A 27,365-nucleotide genomic window follows, 5' to 3' on the forward strand; every position below is an offset into this window, starting at 1 on the left:
TCTGTTTGCCTTCATGATAAATCCTTTTGATCTCAGGTGAGCTTCTATGATGAGCAACAATGACTCATGGGCCATTCCTTGTGTCTTTCCCACCAGACTCTTCAGCAGATGACAGACAACCCAGTGACAGCCAGTCTGCATCCAGCACTCATGGCGGGCCCTGAGCTTAGCCTGACTGCCTGCCACCTCCTTTTATCTTCACAAGCTCAGAGGAGGAAGTCATGGTTGTTTCCAGCTTGGTTTTATCCCCAGAACTGAAATTTTTAAAAAGAAAAAAAAAACAGAGAAATGGGGTTTAATAGTTTTCTTCAAGGGCTACACTGAGAGAGGGGAGACTAGAAGCCAACCCCACACCAAGTCTGCAGACTCCAAAGTACTCGTACTTTGCCATCAGTCATGCTGGAATACCAAGACCTTGTCAGTCACACATGGGGTAGTTACTGTTCTTTTGCTGTGAAGAGACACCGTGACTAAGGCAACTTGTAAAGGGAAGTGTTTGTTTAGGGCCTTGCTTACAGTTTCAGAGGGTTAGTCCGTGGTCCTCATGGTGGGGAGTGTAACTGCAGGAAGGCAGGCATGCTGTTGGAGCAATAGATGAGGGCTCACATCTGACTCAGAAGATGGAGGCAGAGAGAGAGATTGGGCCTGGCATGAGCTTTTAAAACCTCAAAGCCCATTCCCAGTGGCATACCTTCTCCAGGAAGGCACACTCACTCCAACAAGGCCACACCTGGTAACTCTTCCTAAACAGTCCATCAACTGGGAACCAGACATTCAAACATATGTGCCTATGGGGGCCATTCTCATTCAAACCATGACAGGTAAGGAGAGAAATACCAGAAAGAACCCAGAGCATAGAGGGTACGTATGTGAAACCATACGCAAGGCAGGGTGTTACTCGGGCCTCTACTGGAGATCTGGAGATATGTATTCTTCATTTCCCACATGTTCCTTCCTAGAGGTTACTTCTCCATCCACCATCAGCAAGCTAGCCCCTTGTCCTTTGCATACACATCCATTATGTGAGCTCTGCTCCCAATACTGTTCCAGGAGAGAAAGTCAGATGTCAGCATGAGTCTTGTTCCCATAGCAAAGCTATGGTGAATCCGGGGCCTATTTATTTATAAGCAACTCATAAACCCAGCCACTTTGCATGTGTCTTGGATTTGCTTCATGCCATGGTGGCAGCTCTGGTGGCAGCCTATGCAGACCCAATTCTGGTGTGCTTCAAAGACTTGGCCCTGTGGGAAAGTGCTTGGAGCAGGGGTGGGAATGGGGAGCAAGCAGTTCTCTGAATTTGCTCCCAAGACCAGCTCACTGCAGTTTGGTCCTGGCTCTTCAAAATCATGTCTCTGTAAATGGAGCCTTCATTCACAGGAGAGAGACAAAGCAGAATGAAATGTGTTGTCTCTGGCCACCTGCAGCCCAAACACAGCCCTGGGATAGAGATCTTTAAATAATGATAACCAAAGGTTAGCAGCAAGGACTTTTTCCGCTTAGGTGAAAGAATTCAGTTCCTTTGCCTTCCTGTACCTGTCCAAGTTCACATCCCTTCCACCCTCCCATTCTGTGTTCAGAGTCCAAGAACTACACTTTGTAGCCAAGTCTACGAGTATTTGTTTTTAATGCAGGGTCTTACCATGTAGCCAAAGCTGCCCTGGGATTGGCAATCCTCCTGCCTCAGTCCTCTAAGTACTGATATAACAGGTTAGGCACACCGCAGCCCACCAAAGTCACAAGCACTTTTCCTCCACATGAGTGACAGATATTGCTCAGGCTTGTTGTACCAACAAGTAAGTAGGAATTTGAGAGGACCTTCTAGAAAGCAAGTCTGACTTTCTCAATGTTGCAAGAAACCTCAGGACAAAAAAATAGACAAAAATAATAGGGGTGTCTATGTGTTGGATTCAGTGTCCCAGTATACCACCAGTTTACACACATGCACACATGTACACACGTACACACGTACTCACACACATGCATGTACATACACATCTGTAATTGTTGACAACTCATATTTTCAAGTGTGTGATTTTTGCTTACGCTGCATTTGTTTAACTCTGTGAGGCTGTGTTACTGTGCCTGTCTAAAGGTCCTAATAAAAAGATGAATGGCCAATAGCGAGGCGGGAGCAAGGGTAGGCGGGGCCAGCAGGCAGAGTGTAAGGAGACTGGAAGAGAAAGGAGCAAGGAGAGAACAAGGAGAGGAGGACATCAGGGGCCAGCCACCTAGCCACCCAGTAAGCCACGGAGAAAGTTATACAGAAATAGAGAACGATAAAAGCCCAGAGGCGAAAGGTAATCAGGATAACGTAAGTTAGAGAAGCTGGCAAGAAACAAGTCAAGCTAAGGCCAAGCATTCATAAGTAATAATAAGCCTCCATGTGTGATTTATTTAAGAGTTGGGTGGCAACCCCCCTCAAAAAAAATCCAAAAGAATGAAACCTCACACAACATGCAGGCTTACTCTTCTCCTTTCATTGTATAAATGATTTCCCCAAAGTATTTTTAAGCTGGAGAGATTTCCTCGAAGCTGGTAGGAAAAAAAAAATACAAAACTGCTCACTGCAGGAGGTCCAAGTTCTTGGCAGAAAGCCAGCAATCCAGGTATTGGTAACTAGCTTGGAGATGAGTCTCTTCCATGCAAATTGGCTCATTATTAGCCATTTTTGTCAGCTCTCCCTGAGTCCTGAGTTGCTCGCTGCTTTGGTTCGTGTGACCATGAAGCAAATAGGGGCCACCAGATCCACCTTCTGTGCCAGATGCCCAGGAAGTCACCGAGGAAGGAGGAAGGGAATGAGGATGGCTGCATCCATGCCATTAGAGGTTTGGGTTGAACGCTGAGAGCCAAGAAATGTTAAAGAGATTTGTAATGGAGTGTTATAAAAACAGAGTTTGATTGAAAGAGCTTTCACGTCATGCAAATGAACACTCTGTCCCATGATTCATTGCTGTCAGGAGAACTAAATTTGTACAGCCCAGAGGAGAAATGACTAATGGGAAGCATAATAATTGTCGATTTGTACCTGCAAAGAATTAATCAGGAGGCTCAGAGGAGAGGGCACTGGGCGGCCACTACAGGTGCCCAAGCTGGAGTAGGCAGTGTGAGGGGAGCCAGGGAAATTAGGCTAAATAGCAGGAGGGGCTTTACAAAGCCAGAAGTCCATTAGGAGGAGGCATCACCTCCACAGTGGGATGTGTGCGAAATTAGCGGCAGCAGACCTGTGGATGGCAACCTAGGGCGTCAATCTCTCTGCAGAAATCAGTGAATCTGAGGATGCAGAGAAGCGGTTGCCCATCCTCAGGCCTGTCAGACACCTTCTTCACTATTGTTCAGATAAAATTTCCTCTACTGATTTAATTCAGCCCATCGTGGAGCTCTGGGCTTCAGGAAAAAAAAAATCCCATTTTCCTGCCTAATGTAAGAGCGTGAGTCTTTCTCCTTTGTGATCTGTGTGGGAGTTAATCTCCATCACCAGTTTGACTGGATTTAGAATTACCCGGGAGACGCACTTCTGCGTTTGTGCATGTGTAGAGAGCATTTCCAGATAGGTTAACTAAGGAGGGAAAGCTCACCCAGAACTTGGGGGGACACACTCCTTTGGCTGGTGGCCCAGACTGAAAGCAATGGAGAGAAGATAAAGTCAGATGAGTTCCAGACTTCTCTGCATTTGATCCTACAAAATGTGGGCCTCATGCTACAGGCACCACAGCTATGAAGCATTCAAACCCACTAGCCTTCCCCACCATGTCGTGGTCCCAAATTGTAAGTCAAAATAAATAAAATTTTCCTCTCTTTAATGGCTCTTATAAGTTATATGACCTCTTCAGTGAGAAAAGGCAAAGTACATGGCACAGACTTTTGAGTGCCTACTCCGCGTCAAGGGGTGATGTGGATAGCATCTCATGTTCATGATCTGGGGGAAGAAGGATGGCCCCAGAATTAGGCAGATGTTCAGGAGAGTCGTGCCCGACAGGCAGCTTCATTCAGCACCAGGCAATAGTATACATCTCTGGTTCAGGTTGGGCAAACAGGACATTTAACAAACCAGCCTGCTTTCCTATGAGGAATAAGCAGTTACTGAAGATAGACCAGGGGATTCTGAAAGTTCAAAACTATACTCCTTCTGGTACCTCTCAGTAGATTAACGACAAACTCTCAGATGTTTTAACCTGCTCAGTGTTGTTTCAGATGATGCAAGGATTGAACGCCATGATACAAATCCAGATTTCCAATGTTTCCTGAATACAGAAGTAATGATGCCAGGCCTGTGTTCTCCTAGGCTGGCAGACTGCCATAACTGAGTCAGTGCCAGAAAAACTTTCCTTTGCCACAGTCCCCACTGCTCCCTTTATTGTTGAACTGTTTCATTCTCTCGTTTTCTTAGCTCATATTCTAAAGGAAATGGGGGCTATTTTTTTCCTGCCAACCCAGAAAAAATGACCAAATATGCAAAGTGGTTGCCCTATATTCACTTAGAAATCCTTCTAGCCAGTTATAATCCGGTGTCTTAATGTGGTGCATATTCTCCATACGCAGCCACTCAGAAATCCTTTCTATCTTTTGAAAAGATGAGATTTCCCTACATGTCTCCCTAGCCCCAGGTGAGAGTACTTACTCCATTCTGAAGTTTGTCACTCAACCGGCTTCTCCTGCAGCCTCAGCCCCATGAGAGTGGAATTTCATTTCATGCTGCTGACTGTGCTTTTAGCCCAAGTTGGGTTCACTGCATCTTTCCCACACCTTCCTCAAATTGGTTTCAAACCTGTGCTTCTAACAAGTGACTCTTAAAAAATTATAAGCTGTACTCAACTCTATCTGAATAGAGAAGAAAGATTCGGTGCAGTAATGAAGTACAGGAACTTCCAGGCACAGAGATGGTAGTGGTCTCCATCCCTGAGCTAAAAGCAAGAAAAGGATGAGATGAAGCATACGCAGGCAGCTGGCAAACATGCAGCGAGGCAGCGTGGAGGCAGAGTGGAGGGCAAAAGTGCAGCGGGGCAGCATGGAGGCAGAGTGGAGGGCAAACGTGCAGCAGGGCAGCGTGGAGACAGCTGGCAAACGTGCAGCAGGGCAGAATGGAGGCAGAGTGGAGGGCAAACGTGCAGCGGGGCAGCGTGGAGACAGGGAGCAAACGTGCAGCGGGGCAGCATGGAGGCAGAGTGGAGGGCAAACGTGCAGCGGGGCAGCATGGAGGCAGAGTGGAGGGCAAACGTGCAGCGGGGCAGCATGGAGGCAGAGTGGAGGGCAAACGTGCAGCGGGGCAGCGTGGAGAGAGCTAGCAAACGTGCAGAGGGGCAGCATGCAGGCAGAGTGAAGGGCAAACGTGCAGCGGGGCAGCGTGGAAGCAGAGTGGAGGGCAAACGTGCAGCGGGGCAGCGTGGAAGCAGAGTGAAGGGCAAAGTGTGTGAGGTAAAAGACAAAGCGTTCATGCAGCTGATGAGGCCTGCTGACGAACAGTATAAAGGAAGAAGGGGTCCAGAGTGTCTTCTGTCCAGGTTTCCATTCCTCAGGAGTCCAGCAGATGAAAAAATGCCTCTCACAAAATAAGCTGTGTTTGGAAGACCTAGCTAAAGAGAGTGTGGGATATTAGAGACCCCACTATTATGGTGTGAGGACCTCTGTGGTTCTTTATGGCTTTTAGTGTTTGTTTTATAAAATTAGAGGCTCCAGTATCTGGTGTGTCAATGTTTACAATTGTTTTTTTCTTCTTAGTGAATCCTCTTTATTAATATGTAGAGTCCATTTTTATCTTCTCTAATTAGTCTTGCTCTGAAGTTTACTTTATCTGATAGAAGGATAGCTACACCTGCTTGCTTACAGTTTCCATTTGCTTGGTAGCTTGTTTTTCATCCTTTGGCAACAGAGTTTTGGGGGTATCTTAGCTGGCTAAGTGTGTATCTTGGAGACAGTTTATAGTTTCTTGTTTATTTAATACAATCCCTTCATCTGCATCTTGGTATGAATGAGCTGAAACCATTTACAGTTAAGGTTACAATAGAAGAAAGTTTGCAACTTCTTATCAATTTATTGAGAGATTTCTGTTTTTGCTGAATTACTGGTATTTCTTTTCCTTTTCCTACACTGGTTTTAAGGATTGTCGTTTTTAAGAGATGCTGTCCTGGAAATGTTTGTTTCTTCCCCGAGTCTAGTTCATCTGTTGTTTTCATGGAGTGTGTGTGTTTTATGTGATCACAGGAAGGAGGCCACTTCTCTTTTTCCTCCCCATAAAGTATTCCATTAAGAACTCTAGTGCTGGCTTGGCCGTCAGGAATGCCCTTAAATTGTGTTTGTCTTGAAATTCCCTTACTTCTCCAGCAGTTTTTAAAGATAACTTTGCTGGGTATGTAGCATTCTTGTTTCACAGCTGTTTACCTTCAGAACGTGAAGTATTTCATGCTGTGCTCTTCTGGATTTTATGGCCACTGATGAAAAATCTGGGGTAATTCTAATTGCTCCACTTTTGTGGATGAGGTGTTTACTTTGTGTTTTTGACATCCTGACTATAATATGTCATGGAGAGTTTCTTCTCTGGTCCTGTCTATTTGGAGTTTTATGTGCATCTTGTGTTTGGAAGCCTTCTTTCTGTAAATCTGGGATGCTTTGCAGTATAATTTCATTAGTCTGCTATTCCGCTTGATCTTATCTATGCTCCTCTTTCTCCACTGTGAGTTCTCAGGTTGGATCTCTTGAACATATCCCAGACTTCTTGGAAATGTCATTCCATACTCCTTAATTTTATTATTGGTGTTTCAACTTTATTCTTCATCCCTGAAATTCATTCTTCTACATGGGCTTGTCTGTTAACGATGGCACCCAACTTTCAAGGACACACTCAGAAGGACCCACTTCCTTCAATTAGGCCCTACCTCCTAAAGGCTCCACCACCTCCTGATGATGCCATGTGCTATGAATCCAACAGGTACTATTATGTTGATAGAGTCAGTGCTATGATGATCTCATCCCTTCTTAATAGCATCAGCAGGTGGTGACCAAGACTTCAACACAACACACTGGCATTTAGTGCACTCTATATTCAATCAAACCCCATGTGAGCCAATGACTCTTGAGTCTAATTTGTCCTATGGGTGCTAATCTCCAGATGGGTACTCATGGAGTGAGTATACATGTGGCCAGAATTGCTCAGGTCTTGCTGTGTTCATGGATGACGACCCTGAATAGATGGGTAAACAGTAGAGTGTGGGCAGTAGTTTGAACAAGGCCTATAAAGACATCCATCCATATCCCCGCTCCCTATACACCAGTAGCCTCTGTGAAGTATATAGTTCTGTGTGCTGCTTGTGAGGTTGGAGTCACCTTCCTTATCTAAGAAGTTGGCTGAAAAGCCCAAGAAGCCAGAAAAAAAAAAACAGTCCCCAAATAAGCAAGCCCTTCTGGGTATGGAGCACCATGACACTGCACATCTGTCATAGCTGTTTAACTATCTCCCACACAGCAGGCCTAATCACTGCACATCCCAAGGGTAGGAAGGCATGGCAGGGCAAAGGTCATAGTTTGCTAATACCACAAGGTGCCATGGAATTAAAGCTTTCAAAGCCCTCATAGAAATTCTGCTTGAAGCTAGATTCTCCTCCTCCTCCCGCCTCTACTATTAAATCTCTGGGGTAAATGTGTAGATTACAGGGCATCTCATGGGACCGTTATCTTTTTCATGAACAGAACCTCTTGCTGGCTAGGTCTCAAATCTGTTAGGTAGGTTCAAGGTTTGTATTTGGAGAATTTTCTTTTGCAGGCTGAGGTACACTAATAATTCTTTGTATTGCTTATTTTGTTCCACCCTTTTAAATAAAACCCAACATCCCCGAGCTGCAAAAACAAATTTTAGGCAATAATAGCAGGCAATTTACAGTGATAGATGAATATAACAACAGCAAAAAAAAAAAGGTACAGTTCAGCAGGGGCTTGTGGGTAATATTTGTACTGGTATGTGTGGCAGTCTTGACAAGGGGCTGTCAGCTTCTACTGTATTCTGACTCACCAGGAGGGCCTCTTTACAAGCTGAGGGTACTCAGCTCTCCAGATTTCTCCTTTCCTGAGTTATTTATGACAAGGGAGGAGGGAGGGAACCCAACCCTCAACCCCATGAATCTCTTAGAAGTAGGTGATGTCAGGCTACTCTACTAACTCCCACTCCCCTCCAGGGCTTACTTGGGTGGCCTCAGACCTCTGATATCCGGGACTGCTGTGACTCAGAATCAAGATGGTGTCACTGTGATTCTGCCCTCGCATCTTTATGGTCTGCCTAGCCTCTTAGTTTCATCAAGTGTCTCCACCCCCTCTTCCTTCCACCTTCTTTGTTAGAATGCCTGGTTCAAGGCAGTCCCCTTCCTCTTATTAGAAAGCCTATGGTTCAAATCTGAGCAATACCTGTGTTGTTGACTAACTGCTTGAGCCTAGAGTCTACATTTCCACTTACCCCTGATATGCACTGTGTGCTTACTACATTGACTAAGGCTCACATTCCAACAAAGGTTTTGTGGACAATTTTTACATAAGGTTCATGGCCTCAGACCTTGAGAAGCCCAGATCTCATGAGAAAGAAGGCTAGTACCCATAGAGCTGATCAATGAGAAAGCAAGATCAATGAGAAAGCAAGGCACATGTCAGTACACCCCTCCTGCTTAACCTCCATAATAACCTATTTTTTGAATCTTAAGTGTTCCCCCATAGGCTCACATACTACCTGATCCTGATTCGTTCATAGTCTCCCTCTCTTCCCCTCCCCTTCCATCGTTCCTCCCCCTTCTCTAATCTCCTCTCCTCTCCTTCCATCTCAACCCCCCCCCACCACTCTCCCTTCCTCTCTTCTGGCTACCATAAAATAAACAGATTGTCCCTGTTCTGTGCTTCAGCCATAAATTTCTGCCTGGTAACAGACCCATGAGTCAAGCAATAATCATGGATTCATTTGAAACCTCTGAAATCAAGAACCCAAAGAAACCCTCAGTTGATTTCCCAGTTTTGACAGAGTGAAAACCTGACTGACACAGACCCCCATCACCTGTCATTGAACTCGAACCACTCTGGAGGACCAAACTTAAACCCTTTCAGGACTGCTCTGTTTTACTGTCATCTCTGTTGTGGCTTCCTTCTTAATCCCACTCTTGTGCATTGCAGCCCTCAGTGGAGACTCCGCTGAACTGTGCCACATTCTCAGACTTTCCTCAAATTCTTCCTTTTGAGGTCTACTTGGAGGGGAGCCTCTCACCTTTCAGATGCACAGGAAGCACGAAGTCCTCTAAGAAAATCTCCACCACATTCCCTCCCAGCAGAGGAAACTGACATCCAACTTCTGTATCTGTATTGCTTTAGCACTCACCCATCCAGCATTTACCCTGGCAGGAATCTATCCTCCTCTGGACCTTGAGCAGCCTGCCTGAAGACAGTCGGCTTGCATCTGGACAGAGCCCAGGATGTAGTGACTGCTCCATACATGCATCTCAGCAAATCTGAAGAAACCGCAGCTCAAAACTCCCAGTCAGCTCCTGTGAGGCTAGAGTGATGTCCCCAAGCTAGACACCAGCTCCGTGGAGGTAGGGTGATTGCAATCTTTCTCTTCACTCTCATGCCTTCTGCTGTCTTCTTCCATCCTCTCCCTCCCCTGCTTGATTTTCAGGTTGGGAATTAGAGAATCAACATTAGTGTGTGAGAAGGCAAAGGAAATCACAGTCTGAAGGTTGACAGCCCAGAAATGTTAAGCTTGAAAACTGCCTGGGGATTCAACTTCACTGATTTGGCAAAGAAGATGCAAATATATACTCAGATCCAATGTAAAATCACATCACTGGTCACTCTTTTGCGCATAGTGGTACCTGGTGAGCCTGGAGGGCCATAGATGCCAGAGACTGCCCTCCTGCATGTCATTCCTTTCACAATACCAGTCTGCAGTGAGCTCCACACAGGAGAAACCCACAAAGAAGAGTCCCCAGGGAGGTGACCCCCTGAGAATTTCTGGGAAATACATCTATTGTAAGGTTTTCTGGAGACAAACCTGTGAGAAACAAGCTTTCTTTAAGAAGGAAATAACCTGGATGAGTTCTAGGAGATGGGGGAGGAGTTGGGGTGGCAGACAGAAGTGAGCCTTTGCATCCTGGGGACTCAAATTCACCTCAGGGAGTGGATTCTGTGGGTTTTTATCTCCCAAGGCAGAGGACAGGATGATACTACTGAATCTCCAGGAAAGAAATCCAGACTGGCTTTAGGGGATAGAGAAGGAGAAATGAGGCTCTTCTAGGATCTCTGGGGTGCCTAGGGAAAGTGAACATCTGGAAGAGGTGAAGCTTAGACTCAGCCCTAGATAGAATTACTTAGGAGAATTTCTTCCCTTCCTGGAGCCTGCGTGCCCCAGATCCACAGACCTCATGTTTGGGGGCAGGTAGACATGCATTTGCTTGGCTTTGGCAAAGTGCCCAAGCTGAGAGGGAAGCCACCTGGGCTCATAGCCAAGCAGGGCATGCTGTGCTTTTTCTGGTGACGCAGTACAGCAGAATCACTCAAATGAGCTCATAAGAGCGCTCAGGCACCAGTAAGGAAACTGGGTAGGAAGGTCTGTACTGCACATTGTGGATGCACTCCAGTGGACAGCATGGTCGGTAGCCTGTTTCAGCACTTAGGACAGCTCCCACGGGAGGCTACTGAGAAAGGAGGTGCGATTTATACCTAATGGGGATCTCCTGGGAATGTGAGCTAAACTAGATGACTGAGCACACCCAACAAGAAAAGGAAAGCACAGTGCCTCTCTTAGGACATAGCTGGAGCATATTTCTGACCAGCCTTTGGTTTGCCCTTTTGTTGTCTTAGTCTGAGATATTTTAATAAAATGTAACCTAGGATGGCTTAGATTTAGGAATCTTCCTGTCTCTACTTCCTGAGTGCTGGGATTAAATTGTTGTGTCTCCTCCAATAATTCTAATACTACAGGCAGGACATGATTATAATTATCAAATACTAACTACAGTCCAGACAATGAACTATTGTTGCAACACTATAAATTAGCCGTTGTACTCATTCTCATTTCAAAAGCAAAGAAATCAAAATCCAGAGTGGTTAAGGGACCTGTTTAAAGTCACACAGCAAGGAAAGCAACACCGCTGACATACTTATCTAGCAATTGTTGTGAGGGAATATGGTGATTCTAATCCTTCGGTTTTTACCTCCTTATAAAACATGAGGAAGACATTTCTCACATTGTTAGTGGGAAGAAGAATCTTTTACTGTTGTTGAATAGAGCCGCTATGGCTGTAGTGAGATATCACAAGGAAGAGCACATCTGCCTGGATGCAGTAAAACATCTGGTCATTTTCATGTATACAAAGAGAAGGAAAGGGAAGGAAGGGCATTACCCACTGACCTTCATGCTCTTTGGAAAACATTAGCAAGCTCTCATTGGTCCCCCAGAGATAGGACACTTTCTCTAGCAGCTGAATTGCAATCTACCTTCTCAAATCTACCTTTTCCACTCCCAGAGTCCCTTTTTTGAGCCCAGGGGGTAATGTTTGTGCCATGAATATTCTAATGAAGAGTCACCCATCTTGTGCATCCATGTTGACTCCATAGCAGGAACACAGCCAGACATAGCTAATCTGCCCACTGCTCCCCCATGCCTAAATACACTGGTTGGGCAAGTAGCCTCCTGGTAGTCAGAGCCTTCAGACATCCACTGACATTGACAAAGATGCTTATTACCCTATTGTGGTTGCTGGTTGGGGTTATGACAGAAAGAAAAGGAATATAGAACACCTATGGGTTCTTCTGACTGTGGATCTGCACCTAACCAGTCTCAACCAGTCTGAACCGGTTTGAGCCAGTCTGAACTGGTTTGAACCAGTCTGAACCGGTCTGAGCTGGTCTGAATCTGTCTGAACCAGTTTGAGCCAGTCTGAGCCAGTTTGAACCGGTCTTGACCAGCCTGAACTGGTCTGATCTGGCTTGAACCGGTTTGAACTGGTCTGAGCCAGTTTCGACTGGTTTGAACCAGTCTGAACTGGTCTCAACTGGTCTGAACCGGTTTGAGCCTTCTGAACCGGTCTCGCCCAGTCTGAACTGGTTTTGACCGGTTTGAACAGCTTTGAAATGGTCTCAACCAGTCTGAACTGGTTCGAACCAGTCTGAGCGGGTTTGAAATCTACCTCAACTGGTCTGAACCCGTTTGAGCTGGTTTGAGCCGGTCTGAATCAGTTTGAACTGGTCTTGACCAGTCTGGACCGGTCTGATCTGGCTTGAACCAGTTCGAACTGGTCTGACCCAGTCTCGACTGGTTTGAGCCAGTCTGAACAGGTCTCAACCAGTGTGAACTGGCCTGAACCAGTCTGATCTGGTTTGAACCGGACCAGACACAGACACATGCATGACAGAAACGGTACGCATGTCAGAAATCACAAGTGTGACAGAGGCAGCACACGTGTCGGATCGCACGCATGTCAGAAGCAGCACGCACATTGGAAATCATGCACGACAGGGGTGGCACACATGCCAGGAACGACACTTGTCTCAGAAACAACACGTGTGACAGAAATGAAGCGTGTGGCGAGGGGATGCGTGTGACTGCTGCAGCATGCATGTTGGATACGTCACGTGTGGCAAAATCAGCACGCACGACAGATTCACGCATGACATAAACTAGACATGTGACAGATATGATGGAGGAGGGTCATCTGTCTATTGGTTAATTAATAAAGAAAACTGCTTGGCCTAATAGGTCAAGAAATAGGTTCGCGGGGGGGAGACAGAACAGAATGCTGGGAGGAAGAAGGCAGTGAGGTCAGTCGCCATGACTCTCCTCTCCGAGACAGACTCAGGTTAGGATCTTTCCTGGTAAGCTACCACCTAATGTTGCTACACAGATTATTAGAAATGGGTTAATCAAGATGTGAGAGTTAGCCAATAAGAGGCTGAAATTAATAAGCCAGGCAGTGTTTAAAAGAATACAATTTGTGTGCTGCTATTTTGGGGTATAAGCTAGCCATGTGGGATCCAGGTGGGAATGTAGCCCGCCGCTCCTTCTACACAGATACGACTCTTTTGTCAAAAATTTTTCAGCTCTTCCAAGGTTCTCTGCCATGCACCAGCCTCCCTGCTTATTCTCATCATGGAGGCCCTGCTCCTGTAGTTTCTCTGAACCTTGCCTATGTCCTGTGGACAGAGCCCACACAGACCTCTTCAGATCTTCTGATGTGTCACTGTAGAGTCTTCAGGGATAGGACTCTCTCACATGCCTGGCCCACACCTGGGTCTGCCATCTCCCCCTGCTCAACTTTCCCTGTCTGATGGGGAAACAGAAATGGATTAGCCGTCTCCTGCATGGCTCCTAGGCCACATTCTGCAAACCCACAAAGCCTCAGCCACCTGGAAGGAAGAGGCAGGGCTGTGAACTAAGCTGCTGGGCCAGAAGATTGTTGTTTTGGGGGAGGGGCCTATCTGTCTTAGAAAGCTGAAACAAATTTCTTGTGCAGACAAAGGAGGGTGGGGAGGCAGCCTCCAAGAGACACACTGCATCACCGTGAAGAGGTAAAGAAAGCCGCAATGGAAGCTGCTCACGGTTCCCCTGGGAAGCCATCACACGTTGATCAGTGCTTTCTCTCTTCTTCAAGTCACCCTTGATTATAACTCACCTATCTTTTCATTGTCACCGCAGACACAACAAAAGAAACTTCTAGTTTGAGTGTCACCATCCAAGGGAACTGGGGTCCATCGTTTCTGATCTCTGTGGTGAGGCAGAGCATCACTAGGGAAGGGCATTGCCTGGCAAAGCTGCTCCTGTCAGGGTGGTCAGGAAGCTGAGAGATAGAGAAGGACCACGGTGAGGTTCTGGGACAGCTTACCCCCCAAGCAGTCTGTCTCCTCCAACCAGGCTCCTACTCTGAAAGTTCCCATCATCTCTCAGGAACACCATCAGATTACAAATCCATCAGTGGATTCTGTTCTCCTGGATCCTCCCTGGGAACGCCACAGATACACCCAGAAGTGTCCTTCAGTCCAATTAAGTAAAAAAAAAAAAAAAAAAAGAAAACACCATATTGAGTGATGTAACCCCGACCCAGAAAGACAAATATCACATGTATTCATGCATAAGTGACAATTATTTATTTTTTTTATTTAATTAAAATTTCTACCTCCTCCAAAAAAAAAAAGATTAATCATGACATATCTAGCAAACACTCTTGAATCAAGGGGATGTATATTACAGCTACTTTAGGTTTACACATGTGTGTACCATCTTGCTTTGTTTTCCTCATTTGGAAATCGCTACCTTACTCAGCACCCCTTATATCCTACCCACAGGGTATATGTTCCTGTACCTGTGGATGCCATAAGAGGGTGTCGGATTCCCTGGAACTGGAGCTGCAGATGGTTGTGAGCTGCCAGGCGGGCACTGGGACTCAAACTTGGGTCATCTGTAAAAGCAGCCAGTACTCTTAACCACTGAGCCATCTTTTCTGTTAAGCAGCTACGGAACGCAGCCCCTGAGCAGCCCTAGCTGGGGAAGGGCTTGTGCTTGTCTACACTTGGTCCTGCAGCCCTGAGAGAAAGCACTACAGTTCCCGGATTATTTTTCCCAGAAGTCTTTTAATAATATTTTCTGCTCCTAATGACTATTATGACAAGCAGCAAATTGGTAATTGCAGTCATCTAAGAACATGCACAGGGCAGATTTGCAGGATTAATGACCGAAAAAGTTAAATTTAGGTAATGCCTCCCAGTTGGCAGGCAGTCCTGCACTCAGGTCTAGTTGAATTTGCCTCCAGGGAGGGAAAACAGGCAAGTAAAGCTACCTTCTAATGCAGAGGGTGTGAGTAAATTTCTCTCTAGCTCTCTCATGTGCGCTCTCTCAACTCTCTCTGTCTCTATCTCTCTTGATCCTCTCTCTCCTTTTCTCCCTCCCTATCTCTCCTCCCTTTCTTCCTGCCTTCTCTCTATTTCTCTCTCCCCTCCCTCTCTCATTCTCTCTGTCCCTCTCTTCCTCTCCTCACTCTATCTCTCTTCTCCTGTCCCTCTGTCCATCTCTCTCCCTCCTTCTCTTCCCCGTCTCCCACTATTCCATGTGTGGTAAAGAGTCTTACACAGTCTGCATAGATAAGAGACAGTTGTTGGGGTCAAGGCTGAGTCAAGCAGCTTCCAAAGAGCTGTACCTTCCACGGCAGCCAGATGCTAGAAATCCTCATGGGAGATGGAAGTTGCTATGAAAATGGCCTTTGAAAATGTCCAGCAGATGCTGGAATAGCTTCTGATCCTCCAGCAAAGCTCCAGCATTTTGGTTTGTATTTAGAAGCGACTTTGCACATTAAACAAAAATATTCCAATGCAGAGTCACCCTCTGCCCAGGCAAGGGCTGGCACAGCAGGAGGGCTCTTGCAGAGAAGCCTGGAAGAGGGAATGGGAGGGTTTCTTTCCAGCCCCTGGGTCTTCCTAAACTGACAGGAGTCACAGGTAAAACTGTTCATTGCGTTTAGACTTTTTCCCTTCTTTCTCCCCCTCCCTCCTCCCCTCTGGCCTGCTGTCTACTCCTACCGTAAGTTAACTATACATATGAAACAGCACCATCAGTCAACTCAGTGTCAAGGAACTGAGAGTTATCTCCTTGGCGCATCTTCTTCTGAAAGGGTGGCTTTGACTGCAGGAAGCAGCTATCTGATATAAGTCCAGGAAGACCCTCCATCCTGTCCTGCTTAACAAAGATAAGAAGGAATAAAAGGAGATGAAGAGGAGAGGACCTGCTGCCTATATCTGGACACCCAGCTGTTGGGTGTGCAGGGATGCCTCCCACCTATCCAGTCTGATGGCAGCTGCAGAGTCCTGGCTAAGTTGATCTTGTCCCCCCTTGAGAATTGAACCCTGCGACATGGCTGTATGTTAGAAAGTTACCACAAACACTGGGCTGCTTACAGCTCGGATTTGAATGTCTCTTGAAACAAAATGTTTTTAAAGACTATTGTAAGAGGACAGAGGGGAGGGAGGTCCTGACTGTCAACAATTGGACTGAGAGACAATCAAGGTTGTCAGGCTCAGCTCTGTGAGTCTGCAGGGGTGCTTCATAGGGATGAGCGAGGTGTGGAACAACTCCTGAGTGGGAACGACCCACCCCTGTGTGAGCAGCAGCACCTAGTAGGCAGGGTCCAAAGGAAACTAGAAGGTGGTATGCATAGGCATGCTCTCCCTCTTTGTGTATGTCTAATTTACCATGAACTGAGTCACTGAATTCCACCACACTCCCCACCATCCTGCCCTACGTCTCCTGGTCCAAAAGTGAAGGAGTCAAGCGGTCACAGATGGAAATCCCAGAAACTGTAGTTAAAATAAATCCCCTCTCGTTAGGTTACCTTCCTCAGGAATTTTGTCATTGCAAAGAAAAACTGACTAATGACAGGCACATCTCTGAAAGCCACAAGACTTAAATTCAAGTCCGAATTTTATCTTTCTCTGCCCCGTGAACTTGGCCACGATAGTCTTGTTTAGCCGCAGGGCCATGTTGCTGTATATGCTTGATAATGACGTCTGTTCAGTTCTGCCAAGCTCTGACCATTTGAACTCTTCCAGGAACTTCTTTAGTGTAAGCCTAATGCCAAAATATACGAGTCACTGAAGAGGATGGTAAGGAGTGAGGGCAAAGCTAGAAGGCACTCAGGACAACAGGAAAATGGCAGAGGTCATTTGAACTGTCATCAGTGGAAGCGCAAATATATTCAACTCCCCTGTCAGAATGCACAGATGTAACTGTACCAAAGCTACAATGACCGAGGGGTATGCTACTATGCTATCTTGTTTTAGGTGTGCAATCTAGAGTCACTGGAGATCAGCTGAGAAAATGCCCCAATAAGATCAAGCTATGGCTAGGCTTGTAGGGTATTTTTTAAGTTAGTGATTGATGGGGGAGCTCCCAGTCCATTCCAGGTGCGGTCACCTTGGGCTGGTGGTCCTGGGTTCTATAAGAAAGCAGGTTAAGTAAGCCATGGAGAGCAAGCCATTAAGAAGTACTCCCTAAATGCATCAGCTCCTGCCTCCAGGTTTTGGACCTGCGTGAGTTCCTGCCCTCACTGTTTTGATGATGAGCTGTATATGAAACCGCGAGAACAAACCCTTTCCTCCCCAGGTTGCTTTTGGTCATGGTGTTTCATCACAGCGATAGTAACCCAGACTAAGACAGATACCTGCAAAGATTCCTGAGAGACCCAAAGACTCAACAGGGCTGGCAGTGGAATGGGGAGAAAAGAAGTTCCTAGACTATAAGAGTGATACAACACTAAGGTGGCTCCCTTAACTGACTTGAACCTAGAGTGGTTCCCAGATGCCCAAGCCGAGGTCCCCAGTTAGTTCCTTGGGCAGCTGAGGATAGGGAACCTGAAATGACCCTATCCTATAGCAATACTGACAAATATCTTGCATATCATCATAGAACCTTCATCTGGTGATGGATGGAGACAGAGACAGAGACCCACACTGGAGCACTGGACTGAGCTCCCAAGGTCCCAATGAGGAGCAGAAGGAGGGAGAACATGAGCAAAGAAGTCGGGACCACAAGGGGTGCACCCACCCACTGAGACAGTGGAGCTGATCTATTGGGAGCTCACCAAGGCCAGCTGGACTGTGACTGAAAAAGCATAGGATAAAACTGGACTCTCTGAGCATGGCGAACAATGAGGGCTAATGAGAACCCAAGGACAATGGCACGGGGTTTTGAACCTACGTAATGTGCTGGCTTTGTGGGAGCCTTCCTAGAAATGGACGGAGGTGGGGAGGACCTAGGACTTACCACAGGGCAGGGAACCCTGACTGCTCTTTGGACTGGAGAGGGAGGGGGAGAGGAGTGGGGGGAGGGGGAGAAGAGTGGGAGGAGGGGGAGAAGGGTGGGAGGAGGGGGAGGGAAATGGGAGGCTGGGAGGAGGAGGAAACTTGTTTTTTTTTTTCTCTCCTTTTCTCAATAAAAAAAAGTTAAAAAAAAAAAGAATGATACAACAGATGAATGCCTGTCGGTGTAATACACCACCTCACAAGAGTGAAGAGAATACTGCATGGAAACCTAAATGATATACAAAGGTACTCAAAATGCCTACAGTTTCCACGATTAAGCCATCACTGAAGGGCTGGAGAGGTAGCTCATCAGTTAAATGTGCATGCTGTTCTTTAGAGAGGATTCTTGCTTGTTTCGCAGAATCCACGATGGGTAGCTCATAACTACCTGTAACTCCTGCCTTAGGGCCTCCACAGGCACCTGCACTTGTGTGCACATACCCAGAAATAGATACACATAAGTAAAATAAATCCTTTAAAAAGACACCAACAAAGTAAAACGGAGAGGATATAATGAAATCTACATATGGAAAAAACCCATAAAAATATCACACAAAATGCTAAGACTTCTAATGACAGATCCCATTTGACAGTAGCAACAATGAAGTAGACAAAGTTAAAAGAAAATTGATTACCAGGAGACATTATCAAGTTCTGGGGCGTGGCTCTATGGTAAAGTGCTTGGTTAATGTGTAAAAGGCATTAAGTGCCATATCCAACACCACAAGAAAGAGAGAGAGGAGGAGAGGAAGAAGAAAGAAAAAAAAGATTGAAGAGATTATTTACAAAGTAAAAAGTTAATACAAAGAGTCACAAAATGCAGAAAATGTTTTATGAATAACATGTCTGATAAGAGAAAAATATCAAGGAAATGTAGAGAACTTATAAGGTCCACAATATTTTTTATGACTGGTTCAAAAATGTATTAAGGACTTGAACAAACATTTTCATCAAAAAATTATACCAAAGTGGACCAACAAACCACGAGAAGATGCTGCATATGGATAATGATTAGGAACATAAGTCAGAGGATATACAGAAATCTGAGCCTTTCGGCAATGGAGAAACAACAACCACTCGGGTGACAGAAGGTGGGTGCCACGTCTGATCCAGCAACTGCATTTCTGTGAAGTGAAAATGAGCCTTAGTCACCAAAGGTAAAATAAGAACCAGGTGTGTTGACAGATGCCTGGTATTCCAATACTCCAGATCAGAAGTTCAAGGTTCAATTCTGGCTACATAGAGAGCGAAAATACCTGTTTGGGCTAAACAAGATGGTGTGTGTGTGTATGTGTGTGTGTGTGTGTGTATCAAAATGTGCAGCCCATGTTTGCTGACAATGAGTAGATAAACACAATGTGCTCCACATAGATGTTCATTACCTTTCTGTTACTATACCAAATGTTCAAGTTAACTAGTTTATATGAAGAAAGGGGATTTTGAACTACTTGGCTCCATCACATTTGGGCCTGTGGTAAGGTGGCCATCATGATAGTGATATGTAGCAAAACCATTCACCTGTATTTAGGTGTGAAAGGGATGAAGGGAAGAGGATAGAGTCCCATTATCTTCAAGGGCCTGCCCACAATAGCCAGCTCTTCAACGTGGCCATATCTCACAATACTGTTCAAATGGAAATTAAGCCTTTGGGTAACATACCAGATCCAGATTGGAGCAAGAGTGTAAGGTCACTCAGCTTTAGAAAGCAAGACACCTCGACATATACAACAGACTTAAGAAACCTGAGTGTAAGAGGCTCAGCAGAGAGAAAGAATTGAAGGAACCAGGCTTGCTAAACACACGGGCCTGTTTACTTCAAGGGGAGGAAATGTCTAATGCCTAATCACCCAGAAGGCAGAGTGGATGTTGCCTAACAAGCTGGTGATCTGTTTGCTCTGATATGGTGCCAGCCTTCTTGAAGTTTCCAATATCCTGAACATTGTTTAGGCCCTTATCTTGAGCTTTGTCTTTCAGTGAATAGAGCCCACCTGTATGAAAGGTGTACTCTACATCCTCCACCAGTCGAATCTATCCTTATTCCTATCATAAATTCTTCCCCCTTAGGCCCTTACTCTGAGCACTATTTCTAGAACTCATTCTTAATGTAAGGGCCACAGGTGCTTTGCTACTTTGCAAGGGAGTTCTCACGTAGCTATGCCTAAAACTTCATTGTGAAAATTGTCATATAGATCCTCTTTCCAAAAATATATCGTGCTTAAATGTGTAAGAAAAAATAAACCATGAGGTCAGACTATAGAAGTTTGGACCCAGCACCAGAAAAAGTGGTGTTGACTGGAGTTTCATTTGTAACTTAGTGTGGATCATTTCCCTGCCAACCATGATGATTGCAGGGTCCCCAACATCTGAAGATAGTGTGCAAAGTAAAATAAGGCATTTTCAAAGAGATGGATCTGATTCCACTTACATGCAAAGTCAAAGTCTCAGAGACAGACAGACAATAATTGCTAGAGATGAGTGAGATTCAGAAAGCAATATACAAAGCTAAAAGTTTGAAAGATAGAATCAATGAAACATGAAAATCTGAGGAGTAAAAATATAATGATTGAGCTGAAAAAATAAATAGAATCTATAGCAATAGTCAGCATCTATAGCATTAGACACCTTCTATAGCAACAGGCAACATTAATAGCAGACTCAGAAAAAATGAACAAGCAAAGAGACAGAAATTTTAATCACAAGGAAAAAAAAACTAATTTTAGTTTAGGGGAATATTCCAGCATTCAAACATAGGAAATGAAAGGCTTTCCAATAACACCAATAAAAAAGGAGCTTACCAGAACATACAATAATTATATTTTTTAAAAAAGCCAAAGACTCAGCTGCTAAGTACTCCTCCTGCTGCTCTTGTAGAGGACCTGGGTTTAGTTCCTAGCATATAGCACCCACCTGGCAGTTCACAACCACCTCTAATTCCAGTTCCAGAGGATCTGATGCCCTCTCTGGCTCTCTCAGACACTGCACACACACATGGTACACAAACACACATAAAATAAAGCAAATAGAATCTTCAACAAAAATCAAAAACAAGGAGAAAAATCTGAGAGCAACAGAAAATAAAAGCGGATCACAAACCAGCAAGCACTAATAAAACATTGGTGGTTTTCCCAGCAGAATGACTTCCAGGCTAAGAGGAAGTAGAATGGAATATTCAACATGCTGAAGACGGAAGCTGGCAAATAAGAATGCATTATCTCGCAAGCCTGCCTTTCAAAATGGAGGAAGACTGATGGAGGTCTTCATAGCTAGACTTACACTACAGGAAGTGTTACAGGGAAATCATTAAACTGAAAACAAAGGCTACTTATTAATAACAAAACCACGAAGGCACAAGACTGAACAGTGTAAATAAAGAAGCTGTCCTCAGACTACCCAGGAACATGATGTGCACAGCAACTTTATCCCCACTACAGTGGTACAGACAATTATATCAGTATCAACTGCAAACAGGATAAACTTACAAGGAATACAAAGAAGAGCAGGTAAATCCTGATAGCCAAACTGTAAAAGATGTAGGAATGTAAGTGAAGAGTTGCTGTCTGCAAACCAAGTTTAAATTATTATGGGTTTGAAATAGACTGAGTATAGGATGCTCCACGGAAGTATCACAGGTACTACAAAGTGAAAATCTTTAGCAAAAGCATAAAGTAAAAACAGAAAGGATTCACAGTACACCATTTTAGAAAACCATCAAACCACAGAGGAAGATAGCAATAAAAGACCCACAAGCAACCACTTAACAAAACTGTAGCAGCAGTAAGTGCTTAGCTTTCAGTAACTACCTTAAAAGTAAATTGATTAAATTCTCTATTAAAAAGACATAGACTGACAAAAGATAAGATAAATAGGCCAACTCATCAAAACTACATAGCAACTGTAAATGCATACACACGCACTCACACACACACACACACACACACACCTTTATAACACATAACTTTATAAAGATAAATCTGGAAAGATTTGATGAAGACATAGGTAACAATACAGAAAGCATGAAGAATTACAATATCCACTTTCCGTGAGGAAAAGATAGGATCTGGACTACAATTTAAACTAAATGAGTACAAGAGAAATATACAGAAGGTTCCCATGCAAGAGCAACAGAATGCATGTTCTTCTCCAGACTCCATGGAATAACCTTCTGGACAGATTACATATGAGTATGCAAAGCAAGTCCTGTAAAATTGCTGAGATTGTATCAAGTATCTTTTCTGCTCACAATGATATGAAACTAGGAACTGATAACAAGAAATCTTGGAATATTTATAAGTGGGTGAAATTTTAAAAATTACTCCTGAACATTAGACAAATGAAAAATAAGCTTCTTAGAAGACATCTTGAAATAGCCATCAAAGAAAATCTCAGGACCTGAATATTTCATTACCCAATTTTACCAAACATATAAAGAACTGATAGCCTCAAAACTTCCAGAAATGTGAAAAGGATGGAATATTTCTAAAAATGTGTTGACTGTAGCAAGACCAACTCTTATTTAAGGCTTATTTCATCATGAGTGCATGAGTGTATTTATGTCCTTGTGCGTATTTATGTGCACTGTGTGCATGCAAAACTCAAAGAGGCCAGAAGAAGGAATCAGATCCCCTGGAATTGGAGTTACAGATGGTTGTGAGCCACCCTGTGGAGTTGAGAACCTAATCCATGTTCTCTGTAAGAGCTGGGATTGTATCTACTATGAGTCAGTGCTCATAACTACTGAGTCATCTCTGCAGCCCATAGAGGTTGGGGAGGGAAAATTTTAATAATGTTTACAGTAATAAATGCCTACACAAGCCAAAAATTATGACTGTCAAATAAACATGAATACTCAAAATACTAGAAAAAAAAAACAAAATAAGCCAAAAATTATCAGGAAAAAAAGGAGTGGAAACAAATGAAATTAAGACCAGGAAAATCATACAAACAATAACAAAAATTTCGACTAAGAAAAAGGGAAGACTCGAATAAGTAAAACCACAAATAGCATAGCACCAACAGAGATTAGTACATTAGACAATCTAGAACAATCAGATAAATTCCTAGACACACATGATTTGATTACACTGCACCATAAGGAAAGAAATCTGAGCACAATTAAAAATTGCTTTAGCAGCAAAGTCACTCCACAACGAAAAGCCTAAGGTCTGATAACTCCATGACTCAACTTTAACAAACACAGAGAACTAATATCCTAGAATTTTTTAAACATTTGACTAGGAAGACATACTCCAAAACTCTAAGAGAGGCCACCGTGACCGTGACACCAAATTTCAGATCAGGATATTACAAGAAAAGAAAGTTAATGGTATTGATAAGCATAGATGTAAAAGTCCTCAAAGAGATATCAGTAAGTCTGTTTCAATAGCACTGGGGAGCTAGAGATTAGATAGATAGATAGATAGATAGATAGATAGATAGATAGATAGATACCTACAGAGAGAGACAGACAGGGACAGAGAAAGAAAGACACACAGATTGCTCAGAATTTTTTAATTTCTTAGAGGCAAATTCTTACATTTGTAAAAACCTTAATCTGTACAGCTGTTTATTGAGACAAAATTTGTATAGACTGAGATGCAACTATTTAACTATATAATTTCATGAATTTTAAGAAATGCTCACCTGGAACATTGTCTGCTCTTACAGAGAACTGTGGTTTGATTCCCAGAACCCACATGGCAGCTCACAACCATCTGTAACTCCAGTTTCAAAGTATCTGACACCCTCACCCTCCTCTGGCTTCCTTGGGCACCAAGCATGGACCTGGGTCACAGATATACGTGCAGGCAAAACACCCATACACCTAAAATAAATTAACCAATTAATTAATCTTTAAAAGAGAAACACCCATGACTAACCCCTATGTAACTATGGCTATCATCTAGATGCAGAAACCTCCTTTGCAGCCCTTGCATCAGGCTCCACCAGAGACTTCTGCCCCTCAGACATCACAGCTTCCTGTTGGCCACTGTCAGACTTCACAAGAATGGGCTGAAGCAGGGAACACCCCCACATCACCTGAAGCACACGGTCTATGAAGTTCATCCCTGCAGCTGGGTTTGTTTTGAATTCATAGTTCCTCTCCCTTCCCATCACAGTGACTACTGCATTAAATACTCACTTTTTAAGACAGTCCTCAAATTCAGGCATGGTAGCTCAAGCCCATAATGTTAGCATTCAAGAGGCTAAGGCAGGATTGCAAACTTGAGACCATCCTGAGCTACAGAGTGAAATGCTAGATAAAAATGATTAATACAGAGCTGCAGAGATTAAAAGCATTGGCTGCTCTTGCAGACAACTGGGGTTTAATTACAGCATCCACACAGCAGCCCACAACCATCTGTATTTCCAGTTCCAGGGGAATCTGACACCCACTTCTCATCTTGGAAGGCACTACAGGCTCATGGTGCACACATACAGGAAAATACCTGCACACATAAAATAAAAAGGAATATATTAGTACCAAATTCTGTAAGATGCAAGAAGAAAAGAATTCCAGTATCCTATAGGTTGTGCCTCCTCCCAGTGCTTTAGGAAGGATGGGTGCAAAGTGACTTCTGGGGAATGCACAAACAGTCTGCATTCCTGGGATCATTTCAAGTTGTTAGGTTAATAAAAGCTTAATTTACAGTGTGGACTGTTTTTTTTTATATTTCCTTGTAGTTACAGAAATTATGTAACCCCAGTGCTCAGAGGAACTAGATGGGGATTATGTTTTTCTATTTAAGTCTTTGTCAAATAACAACAGAGCCACAGTTCTGTGTGCTTTCCCAAGCCGTTGTTGGGTTTTGCTTTGCTTTATTGCAGTTTCTGAAGGTTGCTTGCTTGTAGTTGTAAAAACAACAGAAGATTATCCAGACAGAGTGTTCCATATCTTCTTAATCCTTCTTCCCCCGACAGTAAACCCAATCACACTTGCCAGGATCTTCCTCCACTTCCTTTTCCTCTGCCTCACTTTTGTGCCTGTCATCTCAGGATATGGGCCGAATGCAGGAGGATTGCGATTTGTATGACAGCCTTTGCTACAAAGTGAGATCCTACCTAAAATCCCAAACTAGTAAGAGCTGTCAAGATGGCTCAAAGGTTAAGTACACTGGCTGCCCTTCCAGAGGACCCTGGTTCAATTCCCAACACATACATGGTTGCTAAACAACCATCTATAACTCCAGTTCTGGGGAATCTAATGCCGTCTTCTGGCCCTTAGAGGCACTGCATGCACATGGTGTGTGGTCATACACACAGAATAAAAAATTGAAAAACAACAAATAAATCAATTACAAGTAATGTAGGCTTTTGCGTGTCTAGTTCCTGTATATTAGCTACATTTGGACTTCATCTGTATTGTGTGCCTTAACACAATCTGAACCCCTAACTTGATTTGCAAGTAAGAATTTTCAAGGGCCCTGCCTGCATCCACATGGCACATGTCAAAACATGTCATGAATTAAAAGGACATATGTTTCAGAGCTAGGGCTTCTAATATGAATTCTGAGTGACCTCCCCTTAACTAAGGTCTTAAATTGTGCATAGCGGTTTGTTGGGCCAGGCTTTCAGAAGAAAATGCCCACTTAGCTGCTTGAAACATGGTCAGCGGGGTGTCGTTCCTAAGTGACTCTGAAGAAACTCCGAGAATGGACTCAGTCCTTTGCAGACGCTGCCAAAACAAGGAGGTGAGCCCGCAAGGATAAGGAAAAGAATGTCTGCTCCATGCCAACCTCCAGCTGACCTGCTGGTGCTACGATCTAAAGGAATGTGAATGAGCAGAAGAACAGGTTTGAGAGTGACAGCAAGGAGGGAATCAGGCTAGTGAGAGGCGACTCAAAACAAGGCAGCCAGAAACAGGACAATCTCACATCCACAGGGAGCTCACTTTCAGCACTGATGGAGACCATGGGAAATGCGGCTGCTCTTTATGCTCCCATTGGGCTCTGGCAGATCCACACCTCACCTCCCTCCAGCAGGGCTTGCCATGTCTCAGACACAGGTCGCTACCTCAGTTCCTGAGGCAGACAAGCGTTTGTTGTGCCAAGAATACCAGTGGCGGCCTGAGACCTCGTATCTCTACCCCCACCCTGAGTTCTGTCAACAAGAACCACAAATGGGTGTTCCTGATACCACAGACCAGCTTGACGGGAGTGAACCTGAGATACAGTTAGGTGAGAAACGGGGTGGAAATCTTAAGGCAAAACAAGCATACGGGGCTGGATTTTTAGGGGCTGGCATTGCCAGTGGTTGGTTGTGTAGTTTTGATCTTGGGTTCGGGTCATCCCGAAGAATAAAGTCCCCAGGTCCGTGTGAACTTTATAGAAGCAACAACGAATGAGTTCCTGCATGGTGGACGTGGCTTAAACTAACAAGAGACGTGCTGCCCCATGAAGTGCAAATTTAACTGGGCTTCCTTCATGTTACTCACCCTGACCAGAAAACAGCTCCCCATCTCAGTTTTTTTTCTAATTTGTTTCCATGGGGCCACCAGCACTGCTTCAGGACACTCGAGGAACACTTGCCTGGTGTGGACTTTGGACAGGGAGCAGGTCCAGCTGACGGCTTGAAGCTTTAAGAGTGAACTTGAAGAAATAACTCTACATAACGCTTCTCCATTCTCACACCCGGCCCTTGAGCTGCTTCTAAATAGGACGTTCCTGCTGGTTATTCTGTGCTCCTTGTCTGCAGAGCACTGTTTTCGCATCTGAGCCGATATAAAGAGCTCAGTGTCCCATGTAGAAAAGGTGAGATTTAAAAATGGCCTCCTGTCTTCTCCCATCCCCAGGGTCCCTGCTTATTCGTTCCTTCCTGGACCCCAGAACCCTTTGTTGGCTGTAAAACAGCACCCACTATTTCTCAGCTGGAAGACACAAGCAGAGAAGGCGCAGTGTGCCTTTCGTCCAACGCCCCTGTTTTAAGTGGCCTAGGGGAGGAGATATTACTGCTTTAAGAGATCTGTCTGAGGTAGAAACACGCCTGGCATTCCTTCCGTCTGCTCACCCTTACTCCTTTGGTTATGGGAGTCCCCTTAACTACTGCTGGCATTTGCACAGCCACACAGCTCCTGTCCTGTTCCAACTTTCTGCCTCACTCTGTGCACGCACTGATAATCTTTTATTATGTCATCATGCATTTTAGTGTGTGATGGCTATTATGTTTTAGAGGCCCCCGTTTAGATTTATGGAGTGAACGAGAAAGCACTTTTTTTTTTGAAATGCAATCTAATTAATCTGAGTGCATTTGTGTCCCTATTAAAATTCACCTGTCTGGGTTTTCCCATTTATCATGATTATACTGAGAAAGGGCCTGCCTCTGTGTTTAATACCAGATGATCTATCATCAGGATGCTTTTAGTAATGGTGCATGTCCAATGGACAGTTCTGTGTGACCAACCATACAGGCTCATATCCTGAGGATGCCTCAAAGCTCCACTCGTGTACGATGACACAAGGACAGACTCATGGAGTTCCAGACAGGGAAAAGGGCTTGGTCCTTTAGGTGGCAGCAGGGGTACAAGCTATCGGATTACAGACGTTAGCACCCTTGATTCTTCGGGC

Source organism: Microtus oregoni, unplaced genomic scaffold (assembly GCF_018167655.1).
Source record: "Microtus oregoni isolate MIOR12 unplaced genomic scaffold, Mior012 000038F_ref0000394, whole genome shotgun sequence".
NCBI lineage: Eukaryota > Metazoa > Chordata > Mammalia > Rodentia > Cricetidae > Microtus > Microtus oregoni.